Source organism: Macaca fascicularis, chromosome 15 (genome assembly GCF_037993035.2).
Source record: "Macaca fascicularis isolate 582-1 chromosome 15, T2T-MFA8v1.1".
Taxonomy (NCBI): Eukaryota; Metazoa; Chordata; class Mammalia; order Primates; family Cercopithecidae; genus Macaca; species Macaca fascicularis.
Genome location: NC_088389.1, coordinates 118,702,949 through 118,729,948, shown reverse-complemented (window position 1 = coordinate 118,729,948; position 27,000 = coordinate 118,702,949). Strand labels below are relative to the sequence as shown.

Below are 27,000 nucleotides of genomic sequence, written 5' to 3'. Positions count from 1 at the left end.
AAACAAACACATAGATTGCTTCAATAAAGGAATATGGTATCACGAAATCAATGACCATGTATTCTCTCCAAAAAGGCTAAAACATGAGTATTTCAACATTTCAGATATAAAAGCAGTAATCTCAGGAAGTAGAGTCATATCAAAGTATTTGTTGCCTGCTGCTATCACTGAACAGTGTTATTTATAAAGAAAATAGATTCCTAAAACTATGCAAAAATACTAAGTTCCCAAATGTTAACACCAGGACCACTAATGAAAAAGTATACAGGAGCACTAATAGTGAAACATGTCAAGCCCAAACTGAAGCTTGGGCTGTCAACAAGTTGTCTTAAAACTGCTGTCTTGGTATGCAACAAGACCTAAACAAAAAAGAAAAAAATGGTTGTCACACAAGGTTAAACGTGAAGAAATACACACTTTGTTCTTCCATTTCCTGGCACCCAAATTCCTAAAACTCTAGGAATACCAGTGTCTTTTTTATGCTAATGAGATGAATGATGTCTGATGGCTTCTGGATAGCCTCAGGAAGTGGTTTGATTGCCAGGGGAACCCGCCAGTGGTGAGAGGGCTGGAACTTTCAGCCCTACCTTGGGAAGGGAGGCGGGTAGAGCAGAGGGCTAAAAGCTAAGATGATCATTAGTGGGCAATGACATAATCAATCATGCCGGCTTACTGAAGATTACAGAACAACCCTAAAGGACAGGTGCAGAGAAACTTAAGGTTAGTGAACACATGGAAGTACTGGGAGGGTGATGAGCCCAGAGTAGGCAGGGGAGTTCCACACTCCTCCTCTGCCTTACGCATCTCTCTTCCATCTGGCTGTTTCTGAGTTGTATTCTTTATTATAAAATGATAATCTAGCAAATACACTGTTTCCCTGAGTTCTCTGAGTGATACTAGCAAACCTGAAGGAGGAATGATAGGAGCCTCCAATTCATAGCTAGTGTGTCAGAAGCACATAATATAACCTGGACTTGGCTGGGACATGGTGGCTCATGCCTGTAATTCCAGCATTTTGCAGGCCAAGGCCAGGAGAACACTTGAGGTCGGAGTTCAAGACCAGCCTGGCCAACACAACCCTGTCTCTACTAAAAATACAAAAATTAGCTGGGTGTGGTGGCACGCACCTGTAGTCTCAGCTACTGGGGAGGCTGAGAGGCGAAAACCGTTTGAACCCGGGAGGTGGAGATTGCAGTGGGCCGAGATGAGATCACACCACTGCACTCCAGCCTGGGCAACAGAGTGAGAACTCCATCTCGCAAAAAATAAATAAGTAAATAAATAAAATTAATAACCTGGACTTGTGATTGGCATGAGAAGCGGGAGCAGTCTGGTGGGATGTTATGCTATTTCCCAGTGGATACTCTCAGAATTAAGTTAAACTGTAGGACAACCCACTGGAGTCATCAGAGAAAATGAGACACAGATAATGTAGAGAAAACCCACACACATTTGATCACAGAAGTGTTGTGCTGAATACGAGTATAGAGAATACGAATTTGCTTTTCCTTTAAAACATAGTGGGGATTACATGTATTATCACAAACATTTATACGAAAAAAATATAGCTAAAATCTGAATACAGGACATAGATATTAGATATGAATGGCTAATCAGCTTTCTTAAATATGGTATGTAGTTACAAAGAATAACAACCTTACTCTAAGAAGTGTCATGATGTTTGCAATTTAATGAGACTTTCAAATGGTTCAACAGCAAAAAACAGAGCAAAATGTAAGCAAATTAAAATATTGATATCGGGTATACAGGCTGGGTCACTCTGCTATAGTTCCAACTTTTCTATGTGTAGAAAATTTCATTTACAGCCAGGCGCAGTGGCTCACACCTGTAATCCCAGCACCTTGGGAGGCCGAGGCAGGCAGATCGCCTGAAGATGGGAGTTCGAGACTAGCCTGACCAACATGGAAAAACCCCGTCTCTATTAAAATACAAAATTAGACAGGTGTGGTGACGCACGTGTAATCCCAGATACTCAGGAGGCTGAGGCAGAAGAATCTCTTGAACTCAGGAGGTGGAGGTTGCAGTGAGCCGAGATCATGCCACTGCACTCCAGCCTGGGCAACAAGAGCGAAACGCCATCTCAAAAAATAAAAAAAGAAAAAGAAAGAAAATTTCATTTAAAAAGTTTGGGAAAAAAACAGCAGGGGAAAGAAGTAACTAAGTTTAGAACTAGCAGCAGCATCACAAGAGTTTACCAGTTAAGTTTTTAACTAAGACATCATTATTAATAGTAGACAAATGCCAGATGTGGTGGTATGCATCTGTAGTTCCAGTTCGGGAGGCTGAGGTGGGAAGATCCCATGAACCAAAGAATTTGATGCTGCAGAGAGCTATGATCAAGCCACACTGCACTCCAGCCTAGGTGACAGAATGAGAACCCATCTCTAAAAATAAACAAATAAAACAGGCCGGGCGCGGTGGCTCACGCCTGTAATCCCAGCACTTTGGAAGGCCGAGGCGGGCGGATCACAAGGTCAGGAGATCGAGACCATGGTGAAACCCCGTCTCTACTAAAAATAGAAAAAATTAGCCGGGCGCAGTGGCAGGCGCCTGTAGTCCCAGCTACTCGGGAGGCTGAGGCCGGAGAATGGCGTGAACCCGGGAGGCGGGGCTTGTAGTGAGCCGAGATTGCGCCACTGCACTCCAGCCTGGGCGACAGAGCGAGACTCCATCTCGGGGGGAAAAAAAAAAAAAAAAAAAAAAAATTGGGTAAGAAAGGACAGTTTAACAGAAAAGAAATTTAAAAACATAAAGAGGAAAAGACAGCAAAATATCTGCAATTCCTGAATGTAGATGTTGAGTACAGATATTAACTGCCTGTTTCTACTTTTCTATGTTTGAAATGTTTCACAACAAAAATTTAAGGGTCAATTGTTTTAGGTTTTACAGTTCTGGAAAGAAAAAACACTCAGAGCACAACTCAAAACCTTCCTAGGTAACTACAAGAATTTATTAGATATTCTTGGGCCGGGCGCAGTGGCTCATGCCTGTAATCGCAGCACTTTGGAAGGCCAAGGCGGGCGGATCACAAGGTCAGGAGATCAAGACCATCTGGCTAACATGGTGAAATCCCATCTCTACTAAAAAAAAAAAAAAAAAAAAAAAAAAAAAAAATAGCCAGGCATGGTGGCGGGCGCCTGTAATCCCAGCCACTCAGGAGACTGAGGCAGGAGAACGGCGTGAACCCGGAAGGCAGAGCTTTCAGTGAGCCGAGGATGCGCCACTGCACTGCAGCCTGGGTGACAGAGCGAGACTCCATCTCAAAAAAAAAAAAAAAAAATTTTTTTTATTAGATAAACATTTAAAATTTTATTAGATATTTAAAACATTTAAAATGTTACAATGGGCAGGGTGGGGCTCACATCTGTAATCCCAACTTTGTAAGACCAAAGTGGGAAGATCACTTGAGTCCAGGCATTCCAGACCTTTCTGGGCTACACAGTGAGACCTCATCTCTATAAACATTTTTTTAAAAAAATTAGCCAAGTGAGGTGGTGCATGCCTGTAGTCCCAGCTAACTGGGAGGCTGGGGTGGGAGGATCACTTAAGCCTGGGAAACAGAGGTTGCAGTGAGCCAGGATGGCACCACTGCACTGGGTGACAGAGCAAGACCTTTCTCAAAAAATAAATGTTACAATCGATGGAACCTAAGGACGATGTTCTAGGGGCCCATAGTGTAGGTTCTGCCTTTAGCTGAAACTTCAAAGATTAAAATAAAGGGCTCAATCCTTATAAAGTACTGCTAATTACACAATGTTCAGCTACTTAAGGATCCTGGCAAAGCAGCTATCATATATACCAAGTAGATATCTGAAGGTCTTCAGAGCCCAAATTCTCCTATCAATATAAAAATTATTAGGCCAGATGCGGTGGCTCACGCCTGTAATCCCAGCACTTTGGGAGGCTGAGGCAGGCGGATCACAAGGTCAGGAGATCGAGACCATCCTGGCTAACACGGTGAAACCCTGTCTCTACTAAAAATACAAAAAATTAGCCAGGTGTGGTGGCATGCACCTATAGTCCCAGCTACTCAGGAGGCTAAGGCAGGAAAACTGCCTGAACCCAGGAGGTGGAGGTTGCAGTGAGCCGAGATCACGCCACTGCACTTCAGCCTGGGTGACAGAGCAAGAATCCATCTCAAAAAAAAAAAAAAAATTATTAAACACCCTAAACCTCTAAACATCTAAACACCAAGTTTTAATACAAGTATAATAATACATGATCAACATTTATAAGGACCATGGATTTGGACAGGAGAAAAATTTTATCTTCATCTTTCCTAACCTCTACCTGAAGTACAGCAGTTCCTTCTATCATGAATGTAAACAAACCACAGTATCAGTAATACTTCCAATTTCTCAACAATAGAAATCACATATATTTCCATCCCATTGAATTTGTTGTAGCTCAAAATACCATTTAAACTCATCAACTGACACTTGACTAGACTTGCCACCAGAACAGACAGAGCACACAGTCTTCTCGTGCAGGCGCTCAGGCACAGCTCAGGTCAGCTATGTGGTATCACTAGGCCTGGTCCTTACGCATCAAACTGAAAGCAGAATTGCTGACTGTGGTATAACAAAGAGCTTGGATGGCCTTTGTCCCAGCTCCAGTTGGTGCCCTTTAAATCCCTGAAATGTCCTGAGAGGGACAGGGCATCTCTGTGATTCACGGTGAGCACCTAGTTTATACTAACAAGATGTCTCAGGATGTGGGGCTGGGGAGCTGGCCAAACCAGAAAGACCAATCATGGCATTAGAAGGCTGGGGCTCTGAGCCCCAGGACAGCAGCCCAAAGTTCTGAGAGGGGAGCTAGAAATTGAGTTCAAGTTCAAGGCCAATGATTCAATGGATCATGCTGACGTAATTAAGCACCAATAACTCTGGACACAGAGGCTCACATGAGCTTTCCTGGTTAATACTCTGTGCATATAGTCACACATGGAGACACCAAGATGATCCACTCTGTCTCCATAGGAGGGCATGAACACGTCACATCTGGGACGGGACCTTCCCAGACACTGTCCTATATGTCACTTCTGATGGCTGGTCCTAAGTTGTATTTTTTTTTGCTACAATAAACTGTAAGTACTGGACTTTCTTGAGTTTTGTGAGTCATCCTAAGTGAATTATCAAACTTGAGCGTGACAGAAACCTCCACATTTGTACTCGGTCAGCAATAAAAGTAACACAGGAGCCCCTCAAGTTTGCAGCTGGCATACAGAGTGAGAGGGCAGTCTTGCGGAAACCTATTAACTTTGATCTAAGTCGAAATGTATCACAATGATACATTCCCCATCAACAATTATGTGTTGATGAATATATAAACGGAGATAAGCCAAAGACCACCACACAACTGATTTTTATTAAACATCAAAACCTTAATTTTGGCCCAGTGCAGTGGCTCACACCTGTAGAGTGTGAGGCCTTGGGAGGCCAACGCTTTAGGAGGCCAAGGCAGGCGGACTGCTTGAGGTCAGGAGTTTGAGACCAGCCTGGCCAAAATGGTGAAACCCCATCTCTACTAAAAAATTAGCCAGGTGTGGTGGTGCGCACCTGTAGTCCCAGCTACTGAGGAAGCTGAGGTACAAGAATCACTTGAACCTGGGAGGCTGAGGTTGCAGTATGCCAAAATCGCACCACTGCACTCCAGCCTGGGCAATACAGGGAGACTGCCTTTAAAAAAAAAAAAAAAAAAAAAATACGGCCGGGCGCAGTGGCTCACGCCTGTAATCTCAGCACTTTGCAAGGCCAAGGCGGGCAAATCATGAGATCAAGAGATTGAGACCATCCTGGCTAACACAGTGAAACCCGGTCTCTACTAAAAACACAAAAAATTAGCTGGGCATGGTGGCGGGCGCCTGTAGTCCCAGCTACTCGGGAGGCTGAGGCAGGAAAACGGAGTAAGTAAACCCAGGAGGCGGAGCTTGCAGTGAGCCGAGGCTGCACCACTGCACTCCAGCCTGGGTGACAGAGTGATACTCCGTCTTCAAAAAAAAAAAACAAAAAACAACCTTGGCCAGACAAGTGGCTCACGCCTGTAATCGCAAGACTTTAGGAGGCCAAGGCAGATCACCTGATGTCAGGAGTTTGAGACCAGCCTGGCCAACATGGTAAAACCCCATCTCTACAAAAATCAGCCAGATGTGGTGGTGTGCACCTATAGAGCCAGCTACTTAGAAGGTGGAGGCAGGATGCTTGAACCTGGGAGGCTGAGGCTGCAGTGAGCCAAGATCACACAACTGCACTCTAGCCTGAGAGAGCAAAACTCCATCTCAAAAAAACAAAACAAAAAAACCCTTAATTTTAATATCTTAAAAAACAAAATCTGAATTACCTATGTATCAACAATATTGTCTTGTCACTTCAATTACTGACAAAGAGGCCTGGCGCGGTGGCTCACACCTGTAATCCCAGCACTTTGGGAGGCTGACGCAGGCAGATCACGAGGTCAGGAGTTTGAGACCAGCCTGGCCAACATAGTGAAACTTCGTCTCTACTAAAAATACAAAAATTACCCGGGTGTGGTGGCATGCGCCTGTAGTCCAGCCACCAGGGAGGCTGAAGCGGGATAATCGCTTGAACCCGGGAGGTGGAGGTTGCAGTGAGCTGAGACTGTGCCATCTGAACTCCAGCCTGGGTCACAGAGCGAGACTGTCTTAAAAAAAAAAATTACTGACAAAGACGTCAGTCTTCTGTTTAACAGGGTAGTAATATTTGTATAACTGTTTAAACATAATTGGTTTCTGTTGTGATCCTGTGTATTTCATTCACTGTGTTCAGAAAGATTCTGAAGAGGCATCCATAGGTTTCATAAAACTGGCAAATAGTCCATGGCACAACCCTAAGTGCCCAAAACTATGGACAACAAGCAGTCTCTCTGGGTCTCTGATGGGTTTCTGAAGGTCACCCGCAAGGATCAATGTAAATGGCCAACTCTTGGTAATAATGGACTGGTAATTTAAACAATCCTCCCAACAGCTACAAAGTTAAAGTAAAATTTACACAGACATCCCTCGTAAAAACTATCAGAAACCAAAGTTTCTTAGAGAAATAGCCGATTGCAGATGAGAAGGATATTAGAGGAGCTTGAAATATCCTGTCATACCAGAAGCAAGGAAGCTCTATCAACGACTGCTGGAATTGTGTTAAGGAAACAAACAGGGTTGTTTTGAACTATTTTCTTGACTGTTGCATATAACTGAAAACTACCATGAAAAAAGGTGAAAATAGGCCAGGCACAGTGGTTCACACCTGTAATCCCAACACTTTGGAAGGCAAGGGAGGGAAGATTGCTTGAGCCCAGGCGTTCAACATCAGCCTCAGCAACATAGGGTGATCTCATCTCTACTAAAATTTTAAAAAATCAGGCATGGCAATGCATGCCTGTAGTCCCGGCTACTAGGGAGGCTGACACAGAAGGACAGCTTGAGCCCAGGAGGCCAAGGCTGCAGTAAGCCGAGATCATGCAACTGCACTCTAGCCTGGGTGACAAAACGCGATCTTGTCTCAAAAAAAACTCTACAAAAAAGATTTTAAATAAGCTCTGTATTACCTCTTTGCTCAAAAGCAACATGGCCTGTGAAAATCACATATCTGAGCTGTGGATTAATTGGTCCTGCCTTCCAATTCTGTCTTCGTCCTTTGTGTGACCTGGCCACGTGTACCAGTTAGGGCTGTCTAACTCTGGTAAAAGGCAGTTTTTGGAATATGTTGGGTGGCTCATAGACTTTAAGAGAAGGCTGGAGAACTAGGCTTAGGAGATTAACAGGACCCAAGTGGGAAAATGGGAACCACACCAGGCATTTCAAACATAAAGAATTTAATAGACAGATGCTGTAATCATAAGAAATACACAAGATTTTTTAAAATTCTAGTATATACTGGCTGGGCACGGTGGCTCACAAGGTCAGGAGATGGAGACCATCCTGGCTAACACAGTGAAACCCCGTCTCTACTAAAAATACCAAAAAAATTAGCCGGGCGTGTGGCGGGCACCTGTAGTCCCAGTTACTCGGGAGGCTGAGGCGGGAGAATGGCGATGACACGGGAGGTGGAGCTTGCAGTGAGCTGAGATTGCGCCACTGAACTCCAGCCTGGGCAACAGAGCGAGACTCCAACTCAAGAAAAAAAAAAAATTAATTCTAGTATGTATTGTTAGCAAGAGAATCTTTCAAAACGTAAGTACAGTCATGCCCCATACAGTGATGTTTCAGTCAACATGCCCCATACAGTGACGTTTCAGTCAACAATGGATCACATATACAACGGCAGTCCCATAAGATTATAACAGAGCCAGGCACAATGGCTCACACCTGTAACCCCAGCACTTTGGGAGGCCAAGGTGGGGCAAATCACTTCAGTCCAAGGGATGGAGACCAGACTAGGCAACGTGGCAAAACCCCACCTCTAAACACACACACACACACACACACACACACAAGTCAGGCATAGTGGCACGCGCCTGTAGTCACAATTACTAGGGAGACTGCGTGAGGATCACTTGAACCCAGGAGGCAGAGGCTGCAGTTAGCCAAGATCGCACCACTGCACTGCAGCCTTGGCCACAGAGCGAGACCCTGTTTAAAAAAAAAAAAAAATTATAACGGAGCTAGAAAATTCCTATTGTCTAGTATTTCATAGCCATTTGTGGTGATGCTGGTGTAAACAAACCCACTGTGCTGCAAACAAAACTACTGTGTTCAAAGTCATATTATAGTACAGGCCGGACACAGTGGCTCACGCTTATAATCCCAGTACTTTGGGAGGCTGAGGTGGATGGATCGCCTGAGGTAAAGAGTACAAGACCAGCCTGGCCAACATGGCGAAACCCTGTCTCTACTTAAAAAAAAATGAGCCAGGCATGGTGGCAGGCGCCTATAATCCCAGCTACTCAGGAGGCTGAGGCAGGAGAATCGCTTGAACCCGGGAGGTGGAGGTTGCAGTGAGACGAGGTCACGCCATTGCACTCCAGCCTGGGTAACCAGGGCTAAACTCCATCTTGGTGGGGGGAGGGGGGAGTACAGTACAGGGCGGGCACGGTGGCTCACGCCTGTAATCTCAGCACTTTGGGAGGCCAAGGTGGGTGGATCACAAGGTCAGGAATTCAAGACCAGCCTGACCAACATGGTGAAACCCCATCTCTACTAAAAATACAAAATAGCCGGGGATGGTGGCACATGCCTGTAATCCCAGCTACTTGGGAGGCTGAGGCAGGAGAATTGCTTGAACCCAGGAGGTGCAGGTTGCTGTGAGCCTAGATCGTGCCACTGCACTCCAGCCTGGGAGACAGAGTGAGACCCCGTCTCAAAAAAAAAAAAAAGTATAGTACAATTATGTACAGTACATAGTACTTGACAATAAACAACTACATTACTGGTTTATGTATTAACTATATGTTTAATCATTAGTTTAGACTGTACTCATACTTATTTTAAAAAAAAAAAGTTCAGGCCGGGCACGGTGGCTCAAGCCTGTAATCCCAGCACTTTGGGAGGCCGAGGCGGGCGGATCACTAGGTCAGGAGATCGAGACCATCCTGGCTAACACGGTGAAACCCCGTCTCTACTAAAAAAATACAAAAAACTAGCCGGGCGAGGTGGCGGGCGCCTGTAGTCCCAGCTACTCAGGAGGCTGAGACAGGAGAATGGCCCGAACCCGGGAGGCGGAGCTTGCAGTGAGCTGAGATCCGGCCACTGCACTCCAGCCTGGGCGACAGAGCGAGACTCCGTCTCAAAAAAAAAAAAAAAAAAAAAAAAAAAGTTCAGTGTAAAACAGCCTCTGGCAGGTCCTTCAGGAGGTACTCCAGAAGAAAGTACTGTTATCACAGATGACAACTCCAAATGTGTTAATGCACCTGAAGACCTTTCACTGTGACAAGGAGCCGAGCTGGAAGACAGTGATACAGATGATCTTGAGTATTAGTTTTCTTTCACCACTCACTCACCCAGAGCAACTTCCAATCCTGCAAGCTCCATTCATGGTAAGTGGTCTATACAGTTGTACCATTTCTGTATCTTTTATACCATGTTTTCACTGTACTTTCTTTGTGTTTATATACATAATTACTTACCATTGTGTTCCAACTGTCTACACTATTCAGTTCAGTCACATACTATACTACACAGGTTTGTAACCTAGGAGCAAATAGGTTTTACCATTTAGCCTAAGTGTGTCAAAGGCTATACCATCTAAGTTTTGTGCAAGTACATGCTATAATGCTCACCTAACAATGCATTTCTCAGAACATACTCTCATCATTAAGCAACACATGCTTGAAAAATAAGTAAGACTGAAATTAAAGAGTAAAAAAGGATATACCCTGCACATACTAACCAAAGGAAAACTCTGCAGCAACATTAGTATCAAGCTAAATAACTTTACCTCTACTAATACTTCTCCCTTAAAAAGAACACTTAATAGTGGTTTTCTACTTTTTCGCCACTTTGGAGACAGGGTCTTACTCTGTCACCCAGGCTAAGTGCAGTAGTAAGATCAGGGTTCCTGAGTGCATCCTTCATCTCCCAGGCTCAAGTGATCCACCTACATCACCTTCTCGAGCGGCTGGGACTACAGGTGTGTGCCACCACACACAGCTAATTTTTTTTTAATTTTCTGTAGAGATGGGATCTTGCTATGTTGCCCAGGCTGGTCTCAAACTCAAGACTCAAGTGATCTTCCCGCCTCAAGCCTCCCAAACTGCTGGGATTACAGGCATTAGCCATCACACCCAGCCAATAGCGATTTTAAAAGACCTGGTTGATATACAGCTCTAAATACCAATGCATCTAAGAACATACCCTCATATGACAATGTATAAAGCACAAAGTGTCGGAGCTAAGGAGAAACTGACAAATGCAAAATCAAAGTATTAATATATCTCTTTCAATAACCAATAGAACAAGCTGAAAAGCTTCTGCACAGCAAAGGAAACAAATGACAGAGTGAAGAAACAACCTGTTGAATGGGAAATGATGTGTGCAAACTATTCATGACAAAGGACTAAAATCCATAATATGCAATGAGCTCAAATAATCAACAATTAAAAAAAAACAATCCCACTAAAAAGTGGGCAAAAGCCATCAAAAAACATACACATGGCCAAATGATATACGAAAAAATGCTCACATCAGTAATCATCAGGTAAATGCAAATCAAAACTACAATGAGATAGCACCTTATCAATTAGGATAACTATTATTAAAAACACAAACAACAGACGCTGGCAAGGATGTGGAGAAAAGGGAATTCTTACACACTGGGAATGGAAATTAGTAAACCTATTATGAAAAACAGTACAGAGATTTCTCAAAACACTAAAAATAGAACTACTACATCATCCAGCAATCCCACTATTGGCTATTTATCCAAAAGAAAATAAATCAGTATATCAAAGGGATACGTACACTCACCTGTTTATCACAGCACTATTTACAAAAGCAAAGATATGGAATCAACCTAAGTATCCATCAATGAGCAGAGAGATAAAGAAAACGTGGCATATAAACACAACGGAATGCTATTCAGCCAGAAAGAAGAATGAAATCATGTTTGCAGCAACATGGATGAAGCTGGAGGTCATTATGTTAAGTGAAATAAGCCAGGCCAGGCACAGAAAGACAAATATCACATTCTCACAAATACATGGGAGCTAAAAAAAAAAAAAAAAAAAAAAGGTTAACCTCATGGAAATAGAGAAAACAATGACAGGTATCAGAGGCTGGGAAGGGATGGGGGGTGAGGAAGAGAGGTTGGTTAATGGGTACAAACATGCAGTTAGAAAGTTCTAATGTTCTATAGCAGAGTAGGGTCACCATAGTTAGCAAATATATACCATATATTTCAAAGTAGCTAAAAGAGAAGGCTTGAAATGTTACCAGCACACAGAAATGATGTATACTCAGCCAGGCATGGTAGTTCACACCTGCAATCCCAGCACTTTGGGAGGCTGAGGAAGGTGGATCACCTGAGGTCAGGGGATCCAGACCAGCCTGGCCAACATAGTGAAACCCTGTTTCCATTAAAAATACAAAAATTAGCCCAGCATGGTGGCACACACCTGTAATCCCAGCTTACTCAGGAGGCTGAGGCGGGAGAATTGCTTGAACCCAGGAGGCAGGAGGTTCCAGCAAGCCGAGATCGCACCACAGCACTCCAACCACAGCACTCCAACCTGGTCAACAGAGCGAGACTCTGTCTCAAAAACAAAAAAAGATAAATACTCAAGGTGATGGATGCTCCAGGTACCCTGACTTGATTATTATACATTCTATGCATGTAACAAGTATTCATATGTATCCCATAAAGATGTAAAATATTATGCAATAAAAGGAAAAGATAGGAATTTAGCAATGTATTTCTATGCAAAGGCTTAAAACATATAACATCTCAACATAAGCGAGAACATACAGTTCCACAACTTGTGTCTCTCATTAAATGGTACATTTTTCGTGTAATAAAGTAGGCCCTTGGCCCTCCTATCCCTTGAATTCCACATCTGTGGATTCAACTAACCTCAGATTTTAAAAATCTGGGGCAAAAATGGTTTCATCTCTACCAAACACATAAACTTTTTTCCTTATAGTTATTCCCTAAACAATACAGTATAATGATTTGTGTAGCATTTACAGTGTGTTACATACTATGAGTAATTCAGAGATTAAAGTATACAGAAAGATGTGCATAGATTATATGCAAATACTACACCATTTTATATAAGAAACTTGAGCATCCATGGATTTTGGTATCCACGGGGGCCAAGGGGAGGGGGGGAGTGGGTCCTGGAACCAATTCCCTAATATGGAGGGATGGTTGTATGAATTTTTTTTCCTATCAAACTCTTCTTAACAGTGGCAGAATATTCCAGTGTACGCATATAATGGTCGTTTACTCTATCTTAACTCCATTATTAGACAGTTGTTTCTAATTTTTCTCAATTACAAACACTGATATAATGAAAACCCTTACACATACATATTTGTATACTGTCCAAATTTATCTATACAATAAAATCCTAGCAGTGAAACTGCTGGATCAACAGAGTACATACATTTTAAATTCGGTTTTAGTGTAGCTATCCTCCAAAGAGTCCTAGCAAAGTACAGTTTCACCAACGATGTAAATTATTTATTTAAGGGCTATGCATTTAGGTGAACCTTTCCTTATGAACTAGTATTTTATTAGTCTCGCTCTGTTGCCCAGGCTGGCTCACTGCATTTAGGTGAACCTTTCCTTATGAACTAATATTTTATTAGTCTCGCTTTGTTGCCCAGGCTGGCTCACTGCAGCCTCAACTTCCCCAGCTCAACTGATCCTCCCACCTCAGCCTCCCAAGTAACTGAAACTACAGACACAAGCCACCACACCCGTTTTTTTTTTTTTTTTTTTTTTTTTTTTTTGAGCAGAAGTCTCGCTCTGTCACCCCAGCTGGAGTGCAGTGGCGCGATCTTTGCTCACTTCAACCTCCACCTCCTGGGCTCAAGCAATTCTCCTGCCTCAGCCTGCCAAGTAGCTGGGATTAAGGCATGGGCCATGATGTCCAGTTAAATTTCTGTATTTTTAGTAGAAATGAGGTATCGCCATGTTGGCCAGGCTGGTCTCAAATTCCTGACCTCAGGTGATCCGCCTGCCTTGGCCTCCCAAAGTGCTGGGATTACAGGTATTAGCCACCATGCCAGGCCAAATATAGACTCTCATACAAGGTGAGTGAGTGTTCAGTGGAGTTCCTCGTTAGGCGGGAAAAAATCTAATTGAGGCATCAGGCCTTGTGGGATGGGCCTTAGCCAATCGACCCAACTGTTAAGAGCCCTTTCTAACCCCATGAACTATAACACTGAATCCAGAACCTCTATTTAGTGAGCCCATATCAATAAATTCTGCCTGACCCAACTTTATGTTCCTTCTTCTATTATACTACACTCCTAAGCTCCAATGCCACAAATACTCCTCCAGGCTCCTGACTATATAGTGGCAAAGCTACACAATCTTTTGCAGTGTAGCATACCTTTCTCACAGGTCACCTCACTCTCTGGGGCCTGCTGCAACTCCAGTCCAGTCACAGATCCACAAGAAAGGAGGATTACAGGGCAGATTATCAGGAAGACAGTACCATGCACAACAACTACCCAAAGGGAGGCCGATTACAGGTTTTTCAGGCAAACAGAGATTAAGTTCCTCTGGGAAGGGCTGGAAACGCTGTTTCTCTGGCAAACGTAGCAGAGCAGCATTTAAGGATTGAAGGTTTCCAGCTTAAACAGAATCTGACCATATGCCTCCAATCCAATTTTCAGGATTCCATTCCTATCAATCAATGATCTCACCCACAAATTGGGAATTACATTTGCATTTTTACAGCAGTCACAGAAACCTTCAGGTCCCTTACATGCAACCTGAGCTAAAAATGTAAAAGCCTGAGCTCATCATTCTGCTTTGTCTGGTTTGAACTTGGCTGAGCTGAATTATATTCCCCCGAATTTCCTTTCCTTTATGTCTCCTTACATGGCTCACAGAGATTCTTGTGCAGCAGGTGAAGGGTGCAGGAGATGAAGCAACCACCTTGCAGCCTGCACACACTGTTGCTGCTCATCTTCTGACTCACCCCATTCATGTGAGGCACTGGTTGGCCGAGAATCGCAGCTGCATCCACTCCACCTTCCTCTGAGTTCTCCTTAAGCTTCTCTGCTCCTGGGCTACATGTGCCAAGGATCCAACTCTTACAGGCCACCCACACAACCAGGAACAAAGGCAACTAGAACTAGCATGGTTTCCATGTACCTTGCCTCTGGCCTCCTGTGTCATCTTCTTCCCCACTTTATATCCATCTTTCTTTCTCAAACGACTGCCCTGTGGACTTCAAACTCCAGCATCTAGCACAAAGACAACAGCCTAATAGAAACTGCTTAGCCAGCTTCTACACTGTGTGAACTCAAGTCACTGTAGCATATGCCTTAATACATACACAGACATATTCCATATGTTTTTCTTTATCCATCCTAGTGGTTTCATTTTTCTAAACCTTATGAGGTCCTGAAAAAAAATTACAATTGCAAATCAACAAGGCCAGGTGCAGTAGCTCACGCCTGTAATCCTAGCACTTTGGGAGGCCGAGGCAGGTGGATCACCTGAGGTCAGGAGTTTGAGACCAGCCTGACCAACATGGAGACACCCCGTCTCTACTAAAAATACTAAATTAGCCGGGTGTGGTGGTACATGCCTGTAGTCCCAGCTACTCAAGAGGCTGAGGCAGGAGAATCACTTGATCCCAGGAGGCGGAGGTTGCAGTGAGCCAACAATGCGCTACTGCACTCCAGCCTGGGCAACAAGAGGGAAACTCCCTCTCAAAATAAATAAATAAAAGTCAACAAACTGTTACTTAATAATCCCTGTATGACAAATACCTGTGCAGCAGACAAGACATTTAACCAACTGGACAGCCTCAATTTCCTTATGATTTAATTCTAGCTACTGCACAGGGTAGCTTGAGCCCTCACAATTCAGACATTGAGCTAGATACCAGAAAAGTAATTACGGGCAAAAACAGGAACGGTTCTGCTTTCATGAAACTCAGCCTTTGTGGGAAAACTAAAATTAATTAAATCACATAAACTAATATAACACTGCAATTCTGATAAGCACCAAGAGAACTTGACTGCAGAAGGGTCAAGAAAAAACTTCAAGAACTTCAGACAGCCGGGCACGGTGGCTCATGCCTGTAATCCCAGCACTTTGGGAGGCTGAGGCAGGTAGACTGCTTGAGTCCAGGAGCTCGAGACCAGCCTGGGCAACAAGGCAAAATCCTGTCTCTACTAAAAATACCAAAATAAACTAGCCAAGCATGGTGGCACATGCCATAGTCTCAGCTATTCAGGAGGCAGAGATGGGAAGATCACCTGAGCCCAGGGAGGTCCAGGCTGCAATGAGCCAAAACTGTGCCACTACACTACAGCCTAGGCAATAGAAGTGAGACTTTGTCTCAAAAAAACAACTTCAGGCCGGGCACAGTGGCTCACACTTGTAATCTCAGCACTTTGGGAGGCAGAGGAGGGCAGATCACTTGAGGTCGGGAGATGGAAACCAGCCTGGCCAACACGGTGAAACCCTGTCTCTACTAAAAATACAAAAAATTAGCCGGGCGTGGTGGCAGGCGCCTGCAGTCCCAGCTACTCAGGAAGCTGAGGCAGGAGAATCGCTTTAACCGGGAGATGGAGGTTGCAGTGAGCTGAGATCTCACCACTGTACTCCAGCCTGGGCGATAGACTCCATCTCAAAAAAAAAAAAAAAAAAAATTAGCCAGGTGTGGTGGCACACACCTGTAGTCCCAGCTACTTGGGAGACTGAGGAGGGAGAATCGCTAGAACCTGGGAAGCAGAGGCTGCAGTGAGCTGAGATCGACCACTGCACTCCAGCCTGGGCAACAGAGCAAGACTCTGTCTGGAAATAAAAAAAAAACTTCAGGCAACTGATGCTTGTTGGAGTGGGTGATGAATATGAGTACACTCCAATCTCTTTATCTTATGAAAATCTGCAAGCACGCACACAGAAAATTTCATTAAAAAGTGATGCTTGAGCCAAACTCTAAAGACCAGGAATAACTGTTAACAAAGAAAGGCATTCCAGGCAGAAGAAAAGAACGAGTGCCAAGATTCCTGGTGGAGAAGATGGAGGAGATTCCAGGAGAATGAAGGAGGCCCCATACAGCTGGAGCAAAGAAAGCAAGGGGGAAAATAGTACAAGATGAGGCTGAGGCCCAAAAGTAATTAGTCATGCACCACCTAATGATGTTTCTGTCAACAACAGACCACATAAACCAGTGGATCCATATCATGAGGCTGTTTTAAGCTAAGTGCTATTTAAAAAGACAAAAAGTTAAAAAAAAAAAGTTAAAAAGCTTATTAAGTTAAAAACTTACAGTAAGCTAGGGTTAATTACTGAGGAAACTGTTTTTATAAATTTAGTGTAGACTAACTGTAGTGTTTACATACAGTCTACGGTAGTGTACAGTAATATCCTAGGCCTTCACGTTCACTCACCACTCACTCACAGACTCAACCCAGTGCAACTTCCAGTCCTGCCACTCCATTCATGCTAAGTGCCCTACACAGGCATGCCATTTATCTTTTATACCATGTCTGTACTGTACTTTCTCCGTGCTTAGATATGTTTAGATATATAAATACTTACCACTGTGTTCCAACAGTCTACACTATTCAGTTCAGTCACATAACGTACAGGTTTGTAGCCTAGGAGCATTAAGCCATACTACATAGCCTAGGTGCCAGTAGGTTGTCCCATATAGGTCTCTGTAAGTACGCTCTATGAGGTACACAATGAGGTTCTCTGAATCCCATTGTTAAGGGATGTAAAACTATATGTACACCAAATATATGTGTACCCTTGAGGCTACTTTATAAACTTTTGTCCTTAAGGCACTGGAAAGCCATTCGGAGTTTGTTTTGTTTTGTTTTGTTTTCTGAGACGGAGTCTCACTCTGTTGCCCAGTCTGGAGTGCAGGGGCGTGATCTCAGCTCACTGCAGCCTCCACCTCCCAGGTTCAAGCAATTCTCCTGCCTCAGCCTCCTGAGTAGCTGGGATTATAGGCATGCACTACCAAGCCTGGCTAATTTTTGTATTTTTAGTAGAGATGGGGTTTCACCATGTTGGCCAGGCTGGTCTCAAACTTCTGGCTTCAGGTAATCCGCCCACCTCAGCCTTCCAAAGTGCTGGCTTTACAGGTGTGAACCACCATGCCTGCCCGGCCACCATTTAGAGTTTTAAGTAAAAGGCTGACATGGTAAGATCTGCCTTTTAAAATGTAATTTTTTTTTTTTTGAGATGGAGTCTCACTCTGTCACCCAGGCTGGAGTATAACAGCGTGATCTCGGCTCACTGCAAGCTCCGCCTCCCTAGGTTCAAGTGATTCTCATTAGGAGTAGCTGGGATTACAGGCGCATGCCACCATGCCTGGCTAATTTTTGTATTCTTAGTAGAGACGGGTTTTTGTTGTTGTTGTTGTTTTTGAGATGGAGTCTCCCTCTGTTGCCCAGGCTGGAGTGCAGTGGTGCAATCTCAGCTCACTGCAGTCTCTGCCTCCCGGGTTCAAGCGATTCTCTTGCCTCAGCCTCCCGAGTAGCTGGGATTACAGGCACGCGCCATCACGCCCGGCTAATTTCTGTATTTTTAGTAGAGATGGGGTATCACCATGTTGGTCAGGCTGTTTTTGAACCCCTGACCTCATGATCCACCCACTTCAGCCTCTCAAAGTGCTGGGATTACAGGCATGAGCCACCACGGCCAGCCTGAAAATGTTATTTTTTAAGCCTGTATTGGTGCCTGACGCCTGTAATCCCAAGATTTTGGGAAGCCCAGGTGAAAGGACTGCTTGGGGTCAGGAGTTCAAGATCATTCTGGGCAACACTGTGAGACCTCATCTCTACAAAAAAAAACTTTTAAAAAGAAAATGTAACTGTTTTGCCACTAACAAAATTACAAATGTGTTTACCTTTCACCCCACAATCTATCTTAAAGCTGTATTTGCACAAATACAAAACATTATACCCACAAGGTTATTCATCGCTGCAATATTTATAACAGCCAAGAGAACATAAACAATCCAAATGTTCAATAGGAGATGAGTTGCAAGCACAAAACAATGCACTTCTATGAAGCGATCTCCGGAATATATTAAGAGAAAGCAGAGCAGTGTGCACAGAACGCTGCCTATTGTGTAAGAAAGGGAAATAAAAATATACACATATGCTTACATTTGCAAAAATGAAGTATCAGAAGAATAAAGCAGAAACGACTGGGGCAGGAGAGAAATTCGTGGAGGGACAGAATTAAAATGAAGCTGTGAACATAACTTTTTAGCACAGATCGGATTTTTTAACTACATAAATGTTCACATAAATGTTCTACATGTTAAAAAATACATTAAATGAAAAACTAAAGCAACTCTTGAAGAATTTCAGGCAAACAAACCAAATTAATTATCAAACACAAAATCAGAGAAAAGCTTTTCAAATGGCCTTACAAATCAGAATGTCAACTGTACATGCTTATGCGGATACATTTTAAGAACAAAAAGAACCATAACCAAACATAAACCTAGAGTTGCTTGTTACTAGTGTTATTTTCAAACTACTACATTCTTACTATAAGATAATGCAATTATATTAATGCTGCTAAGAACGTAAATTTTCAACATTAGAAAAAAAGGATAAGCTCATAGTAAAAACTCTGTGATGTTAAATTCGAACTGGAAATACCAATATAAAAATCAAAATCTGTAGGTTTCCCATGTCTGTCCTATAAAAGCATGGGCATCCTAACAGTCAGAACATATAACAATTTAGATTTTTAGATACAAAAATTCTACTCCTCAATAAAACAAGCTGCAAGAAACGGCTGATAGGTACTTGGCAGGAAAAGCACAAAGTGAACCTCAGACATCTCGTGTCAGAAAGCAAGAAAAGCTTCAGAGATTACGTGTCACGTCAAAGCCAAGAGAACTAGGTTGAAAGGACCTCAAAACGTCCAGGTTGTGACAAGTTACGGAAAAACAGTGAGTATTTGATTAAAACACATTGGATAAAGCCAGATGTGGTGGCTCACGCCTATAATCCCAGCACTTTGGGAGGCTGAGGTGGGAGGATTACTTGAGATCAGGAGTTTGAGACCAGGTGGACCAACAAGGTAAAACTCCGTCTTACTAAAAATACAAAAAATTAGCCAGGTATGGTGGTGCATACCTGTAATCCCAGCTGCTTGGGAGGCTGAGCCAGGAGAATAGCTTGAACCCAGGAGGCGGAGGTTGTAGCAAGCCAAGGTCCCACCACTGCACTCCAGCCTGGGTGACAGAGCAAGACTCTTTCTCAAAACTAAAAACACAAACACACTGTGTGCTAAAAACCCATGGGTCTACAATGATGCTCAAGAGAGAAAGAAAAAAGAAAGTAATTCAAACCCCTACCTCCAAAAAAAAAAAAAATCAGGCCAGGCGAGGTGACTGACACCTGTAATCCCAGCACTTTGGGAGGCCAAGGTGGGCGGATCATGATGTCAAGACATTGAGGCCATCCTGGCCAACATGGTGAAACCCCCATCTCTACTAAAAATACAAAAATTAGCTGGGTGTCGTGGCGCATGCCTGTAGACCCAGCTATTAAGAGGCTGAGGCAGGAGAATCGCTTGAATCCAGGAGGCGGAGGTTGCAGTGAGCCGAGATTGCGCCACTGCACTCCAGCCTGGCGACAGAACGAGATTTCGCCTCAAAAAAAAAAAACCCCAAAAGTACGAAAAAGGACATTCTTTTCTCTCCTTATGGCCTGTGTCAGGTTAAGTAATAGTAATTCAAACATATGATTTGTTAAATAATTTAAAGACAGGCCCAAGCATAAACAACTACAAAGAAATATATAATCTAGTTTTTAAAAAAAATCTGCCTATTTTGTTAACATGCTACTATAATCTAACATCTCAAATGGTATAAAGATGCCTTACTAGTCTTTTCATCTATTCTCTCAACATTTGGGTAAAATAATATTCACATTGAATAAATCCTTCCTCCTCCCCACCCTTCAGAAAAAAAAAAAAAAAAAGCACATTTAACATAACATTAAATATTCCGAGTTCAGACCAATACCCCCCCTATGCCTCAAATGACTTCACCAGCTTCTCTAACAGACTAGACTCTGGGGATTAAAGAGCCTACGCAGGCAAATTCCTCTAACCCACCTTTCAAACTGTTCTAAAACACAGGTCCAATCCTGTCCCTGCCTTTCAATGGCTTCCCCCACCTACAAATTCAACATCAAAGACCTTAATGTTACATGCAGAATTTAAAATGTGGCCCCCAAATTCACCCCTAGACAGATCAGCCACAGGAAAGAAACTACAGGTGGTGTAGGCAGTGGTGACATCATCATCAATATCAACTGGGCATTCACTGTATACCAGGAGCCTATGAATCATTTTACTTCATTTAAGCTCACCCCATGAGGTAGGTGTTCTCGGCCCCTGCTAGGCCCCTGCTATACGTAAACACACTCACAAAAGAGGATAGAAGATAAATAGTAGGTAGGTAGGAAGGAGATAGTAAAAGAAAGATAAGGGAAGGAGGGAGGGAGGGAGGGAAGGAGGGAGGGAGGGAGGGAAGGAGGGAGGGAGGGAAGGAAGGGAGGAAGGGAGGAAGGGAGGAAGGAAGGAAAATAAAAAAAAAAAAAGATTAGAGAAGAGAAAAAAAGAGAAGAGAAGAGAAAAAAAGAGAAGAGAAAAGAAGGAGCTAACTTTTGGCTGGGATTGAAATCCCCGATGGCCTCTTTAACTCCTAGCCTCTGCTCCTGCTTTCCTGTCCATCCAGATGTCTTTCCTCTCCCATTCTGGTATTCTGTAGAATCACCTTGGGCCGGGCGCGGTGGCTCAAGCCTGTAATCCCAGCACTTTGGGAGGCCGAGACGGGCGGATCACGAGGTCAGGAGATTGAGACCATCCTGGCTAACACAGTGAAACCCCGTCTCTACCAAAAATACAAAAACTTAGCCGGGCAAGGTGGCAGGCGCCTGTAGTCCCAGCTACTCGGGAGGCTGAGGCAGGAGAATGGCGTGAACCCGGGAGGCGGAGCTTGCAGTGAGCCGAGATCCGGCCACTGCACTCCAGCCTGGGTGACAGAGTGAGACTCCGTCTCAAAAAAAAAAAAAAAAAAATCACCTTCTCTTCCCAGATACCCTTCAGCACAGAATTCCCTCATTATATGCATGTGTATCTCCTCTATCAGACTATAAAGTCTGTAAGGATACATCTGTGTTTATATATTTAGCCAAACATGACTTGTTCTATAAAGGGTTTATGGCAATTTTAAGGTCATGAATAGGTTCCCAGTAAAGGTGTAATTTAAAATTAAATTGGACTGAATATTGATGCACAACTAAGCCAACTGTTTACTTCACATTAAAAAAAATGCTAACAACTACAGCAAAGTTCAAAAGCAGAAAGGAGAAGGAAATCAACATCTACTGGCGTCAGCTGCTGTATTTCAGGAACTGTACTGAAAACTCTATAAATCCATTTCACGTAATTCTCAGAACAGACTTACACCATAGGTTTTATCCCAGTTTATAGTTAAGGAATTGAAGGTTTTAAAAGGCTTTGCGGGTTGGCTCTTTCACCATTATTTGCTGGAGTTTGGGTTTTCAGGCTTTCTGGGTCATAGATTTCTTTCCAGGTTACCTTGTAGCAATTTGAGAACTGGCATCACTTCCCGCTGGGTCCCAAAGATCCAGGAAGAGCTTAGTGCTGTTGACTAGACCTCGGATGGACCCACCACAAAAGTTTAACCCAACCTTGACCCCAGAATCTTCACAAATGCTCACTGAAGAAAATTCCCAGGATGACTCAGGGGCCTTTCTTCTGCTCAGAGATGTCAATAAAGAACTTTAGTAACATGACTTCCAACCCTAGTACCTAATTCCCTTCCCTTCTACCAGAGATTCATTCCAAAAACTGGATAGGAGAGAAACGACCTTCCAGGACATCAGAGATGGCTTGCTTTAGGAGTAGAAGTAAGAACACTGCTATCTATGCAGAAAGTAAGTATTGTAAAATTGAGATACCTGTTCCTCAACAGATGTTCTTGGCTTGAAAAACAACTAGTAGACACTGGGCCAAAGGGAGAATTCAGAATGAATCAAGAAGAGAACCATTCAAATGAGCTGCAGTTTCTGTATCATAGATAGCCTGAGAATGCTAGAACAGGGAATCATGACACCAAGCCAATTCAACCATAAACTGTCATTCTTGTACTTTTTTTCTTGCTGATAATTTTATGTATTAGGTTGAGAAACCTACTCTATGCTAGAACAGCTTGTATACCAATAATTTTGATGAAGAGTTCTGTGATTTTTTTTTGGTGTATTTTCATTTCTGCCACGATACCAGTAATTTATAAGAGATCCATGTAGCTTGAATGTATTTGAGTAACTTCAACATACTTTAGCTCTCCTCTCTGATGTGACCCAAAGAGCCAGTAGGTCCTAAATGTCCTTTGTGTGTCAGAAGCCTGAAGTCAGTGAGATGAAGTCCAACATCAAGAATTTAAGTAAAGCAACTTGTGGAGCAAGAATGTAAAGAAAACACTGGGTAGTTTGGCAAGAGCGTAATTATTGAATTTTCTGGTTTCCAAAAATGTGAACTCCAATAAAAGGATCTTTAATGTGCTATTTTTGCAATTTTCAGTAACAAATAAATGTGTGTATAGAGAAAATAAAACTGACATATTCGAGTAGCTTTAAAAAAAAACTTTTTTTAAAAAAAGGCTGCATGATGAATCAGTTATGTGGCTTTGGACCAGTAAGGAGTCAATTTCAACCCAGATTGTACTGACTTGGAAGGCCATTGTGACTCCATGTCAAACTCCAGACTACACTGTTTTCACAATACCATAGTATCTTCTAAACTGAACAAAATACTTGCACGAAATAGTTGATTCTCTTCTTCCAGTTTCTTTTCATTCATGGAAAGGGAAAGAAGACACATTGAATTAAACGTCCAGCAAATGTAAATACAGTATTAACATTTAAATGCTTTCTCAGCACATATTTTAAAGGATAAACCAAAAGAATGTATATCAAACATACTAGAAAAAAGATGCTAGCAATTAAGGAGTGCAACCAGTAACGTTATAACTAAGTGCAATCAGGTAAGTCACTCGGAAGTGAAAACCATCTAAATAAAAACCAAATTAATAACTCTCATCAATATGATAGCCAAATTTGAGACACTACCCACAAAATGCAGAGGGGCACACATCAGCCACATCAATATTGTGATCCCTCAGTTCACAAGAGAGACACACAATTATCTGAGATACACTGTAAGGACACCAATGATCAACATATGGCATCGCAATGGCTGTTCCAGGGAACATCCATTTTCACTGTTCCCTGGATTTCAGGCATAAAAAGATGACTGAAGACATATACTGGCCCTTTTACCTTAACCCAATTCATAACCATTGTAAAAGTAACCATTTCGCTACTCAAAAGATTATAAAGAAATTCTATTTTTCGTAAGAATCTACGATCTACTAGCACACACATACTGTACCTTAATATATAATTATCAAATCTGAAAACAAACGTTCTGCAAATTACCAGCTACTACAATATTTTGGTGTTTGCCTTTTAACTAAAGCTGATGGGGGGAGTAGGGAGGTTGGAAGAATACTCATTTTACCTGCCCTTCCCAAATTTCACTTCAAAAGAGTGTTTAAAAACTCAGTATGTCCAGATATAAATCTCCAAGCTTAATTTTCACTGTTTAACAAAAGCGATGTAGAAAGCAATTACTGTACCCTCCATCAATCCTTTCGGATTGCACAGAATTCCTTCCAGAAAATTCCAATAGAAAAAAAGTTAGACAGGTATTCGCGTTTTGGTGCGTAAGTAGTCTTTGGCACACGTCATGTAGCGTGAAATCCTTTAAGACATTTAAATGTTCCTGGTATTGTTTTGCGATGAACGTGATAAAATAGTCAAACAATCCATATTTACCAAGAGTAAAAACACTTCCACCACGCACGGAAAATCTCTCCAAAACACAAAATCTGATTCAAAAATTATAAATAAAAAGAGAATAAATGTAAAAACAAATGCATAAACAAACTTCGAAATGCGTATGCGATGACATTACTGAAGCCATTACTCAAAACGAACCTCTGTAAAATCGAGAACGCACAATCAATGCAATAAGATGCTCGAGAAAGCCAAACCCGAGGCGCTGCGCAGTTCCCGCATCGCACAATTCATTTCAACACATTCCTTGACGAATACATCCAAGGTCACTCACGATGGAGAGGAAAGTGCCTGTCTCTCTCCAGAGCACGCAACCCGTTCGCCGCGCCCCCACGGAGGGCGGCGAGGAGACGGGCGCATCAGGAAAGGGGCTGCGCGGGCGCGAGGACTGGCCGGTGGGCGTTCCGGCGCCGCGGAAACCCGCGCATCCGCGGAGCCCGCAACTTGCAAGGTCCGCGGCCATCCCCCGGGCCTGGGAGGGGTGGCCCGAGGGCAGGCCCGCGTCCCCGGGGTGACCCGACCCGCCGCGCCGGGGTCCCGCCCCTCCCCCCGCCCCGCCCCCGTCGCCGGCCCGGGATTATGCAACGCTCCCCCTCCCCGCCCGCATTCTGGCGCAGCGCCCCCTCCCCGCGCCCGACTGCGCAGCGCCGCCGCCCCCTGCCCGCGGGCCTCCCCGCCCGGCTCCAAACAAAGCGCGCGCTAAGGGGCCGGCGGCGGCCGGGGAACTGGGGACGGGAGGGTGGCGGCCATGTTGGCGGGGGGCGGCGGAGATGGGGGGACTGAGGAGTGGGGGCCGGCGAACAAAGGAGCGCGCGCCCGCCCGGAGGCCCAGGCCCGCCCCGCCCGGGTCCCCGCCGTGGCCCGGCCGGCAGGGGGCGCTGTGCGGGCGCCGCCCGCTGGACAATGCTCCGCCGGGCCCCGCGCGGGCCGCGCTCACCTGCGCCCCCGGGCAGGCCGCCGCACCCCTGGCCTGCCGGCGGCCCGCACCCTCTCACGACCCACGCCCGCCCTGCGCGAGCCTCACCTGCTGGCCGCTGCGGCTGCAGTCCACAGGCCCACGGGTTCCGCCGTCGCTCGTTCGCGCTCCCGCCGGCCCCAGCCCGAGCCAGACGGCGCCTCCCCGCCCCCGCTCCCTCGCCGCGGACGCCGCCCGCCCCCCAGCAGCCAGGGCGCACGCGCACTGCGCCCGCCGAACTGCGACGGCCGCGCCGCCCCGGCGCCTGGCGCCGACGGCCGACTGCGCAGGCGCAGTGGGGCGGGGCGGGGCCGGCGGGGGCGGGGCCCGGTCCTTCTCACCTGGCGGGCGGCAGGGCGGGGCCGGAGACCCGGAATGCCAGGTGCGCGAGGTGAATGGGCGGTGGCAGGCGCGCGGAGCCCAGGCGCCTGAGGGGGCGCAGCTTCTCCCGGAAGGCAGGCAGCCTCCGAAGGACTTCGTTTTTGCGCAGGAGGACGTTGAAGAAAGGACAAGCCCCCTTTGTCCTGGGACGTAAGCCGCAAGTGGTCCTGAGTAGTGCACACCGCGAAGACTGAGGAAGCTGGATCACAGGGCTGGGCCGTGAGCCCTGAACCTTGGAGAACGCCGCATTACTGCTCCAGCGCGCCGGTTCAGGACCGCGGGACGCGAGCCCTTTAAAAGGATGGATTTGCTTCCTGTGACTCCCTGGAAGAGACGTCTTCACCACCGCACTGCGTAGAGGCCGGCGTCGTCGCCCGCTCACCTCGCTTGCTGCCTCCCCGCACAAAGCCCAGCCCAGGTAGCTCAGGTTAGCTGGAGCCCCGGAGCCTCACCTACAAATAGCTGGCCTGGCCTAGGTTGTGTGGGGACGGGATGTGGCTTCTGCAAGCCCAGAAACCTGTTTCCACTCCCCCACCAGAAATGGAAGTCACCCAGCTCTACTCGCAAGGTTAGGAGCCAAAAATTCCCATGATCGCACGCGAATTCATTTGACTTCCGTTTCAGTTAAGATGCCTTTTCAGCATTTTGTTGCTTGTTTGCAGGAGAAGGGAGAGAGGTAGCGTCAAGAATAGTTTTTACTCCTGCAGAGTCGAGTGCAGGACTTGGAGGCTGAGTTCAGGCGCTCTCCCTTCCCCGCCAGCCCCGTGTCCTGCAGCAGGTCACTGACCCGGTTCCTCGAGTGCGACAGCGCAGCCTCATCGTAATAAACCGCCTCCCAAAACGTTGTCAGATCAAATTTCAGAACATGGTATTGGAAAGCACCTTAAACACTCTAAACTGCAGCACAATTATTAGTTAGCAATACTCTTTGGGGTTTGACTGGCACCTTTTCTTCCAAATAAGAGTGATAGATTCCTACTCAAACAAATGGAAATGCTTGTCTCAGATGACACACTTGGCAGGCATGGGACGTTCACAGGCCAACTAGAGGGCTGATTTCAGTACTGAGGTATAAAAG

At 44.8% G+C, this 27,000-nt stretch overlaps 1 protein-coding gene across 29 annotated transcripts in view; it reads right to left on the bottom strand.

Moving 5' to 3' along the window:
- SPIN1 (spindlin 1) overlaps window positions 1-26,471 on the bottom strand; it is an 84,795-nt gene extending 58,324 nt beyond the window's left edge. For 12 of the 29 annotated variants that reach the window (XM_074017772.1, XM_045372996.2, XM_045373004.2 and 9 more), the window contains exon 1: window positions 25,611-25,734. The gene's annotated coding sequence lies outside the window, so the exon portion shown is untranslated. Of the gene's footprint in view, window positions 1-12,081; window positions 12,216-24,366; window positions 25,055-25,610; window positions 25,735-25,882 lie in introns of those variants that run through there. The other 17 variants (XM_074017775.1, XM_074017771.1, XM_065530776.1 and 14 more) reach the window with 8 other exon arrangements.
- Between the last annotated feature and the right edge of the window lie 529 nt (window positions 26,472-27,000).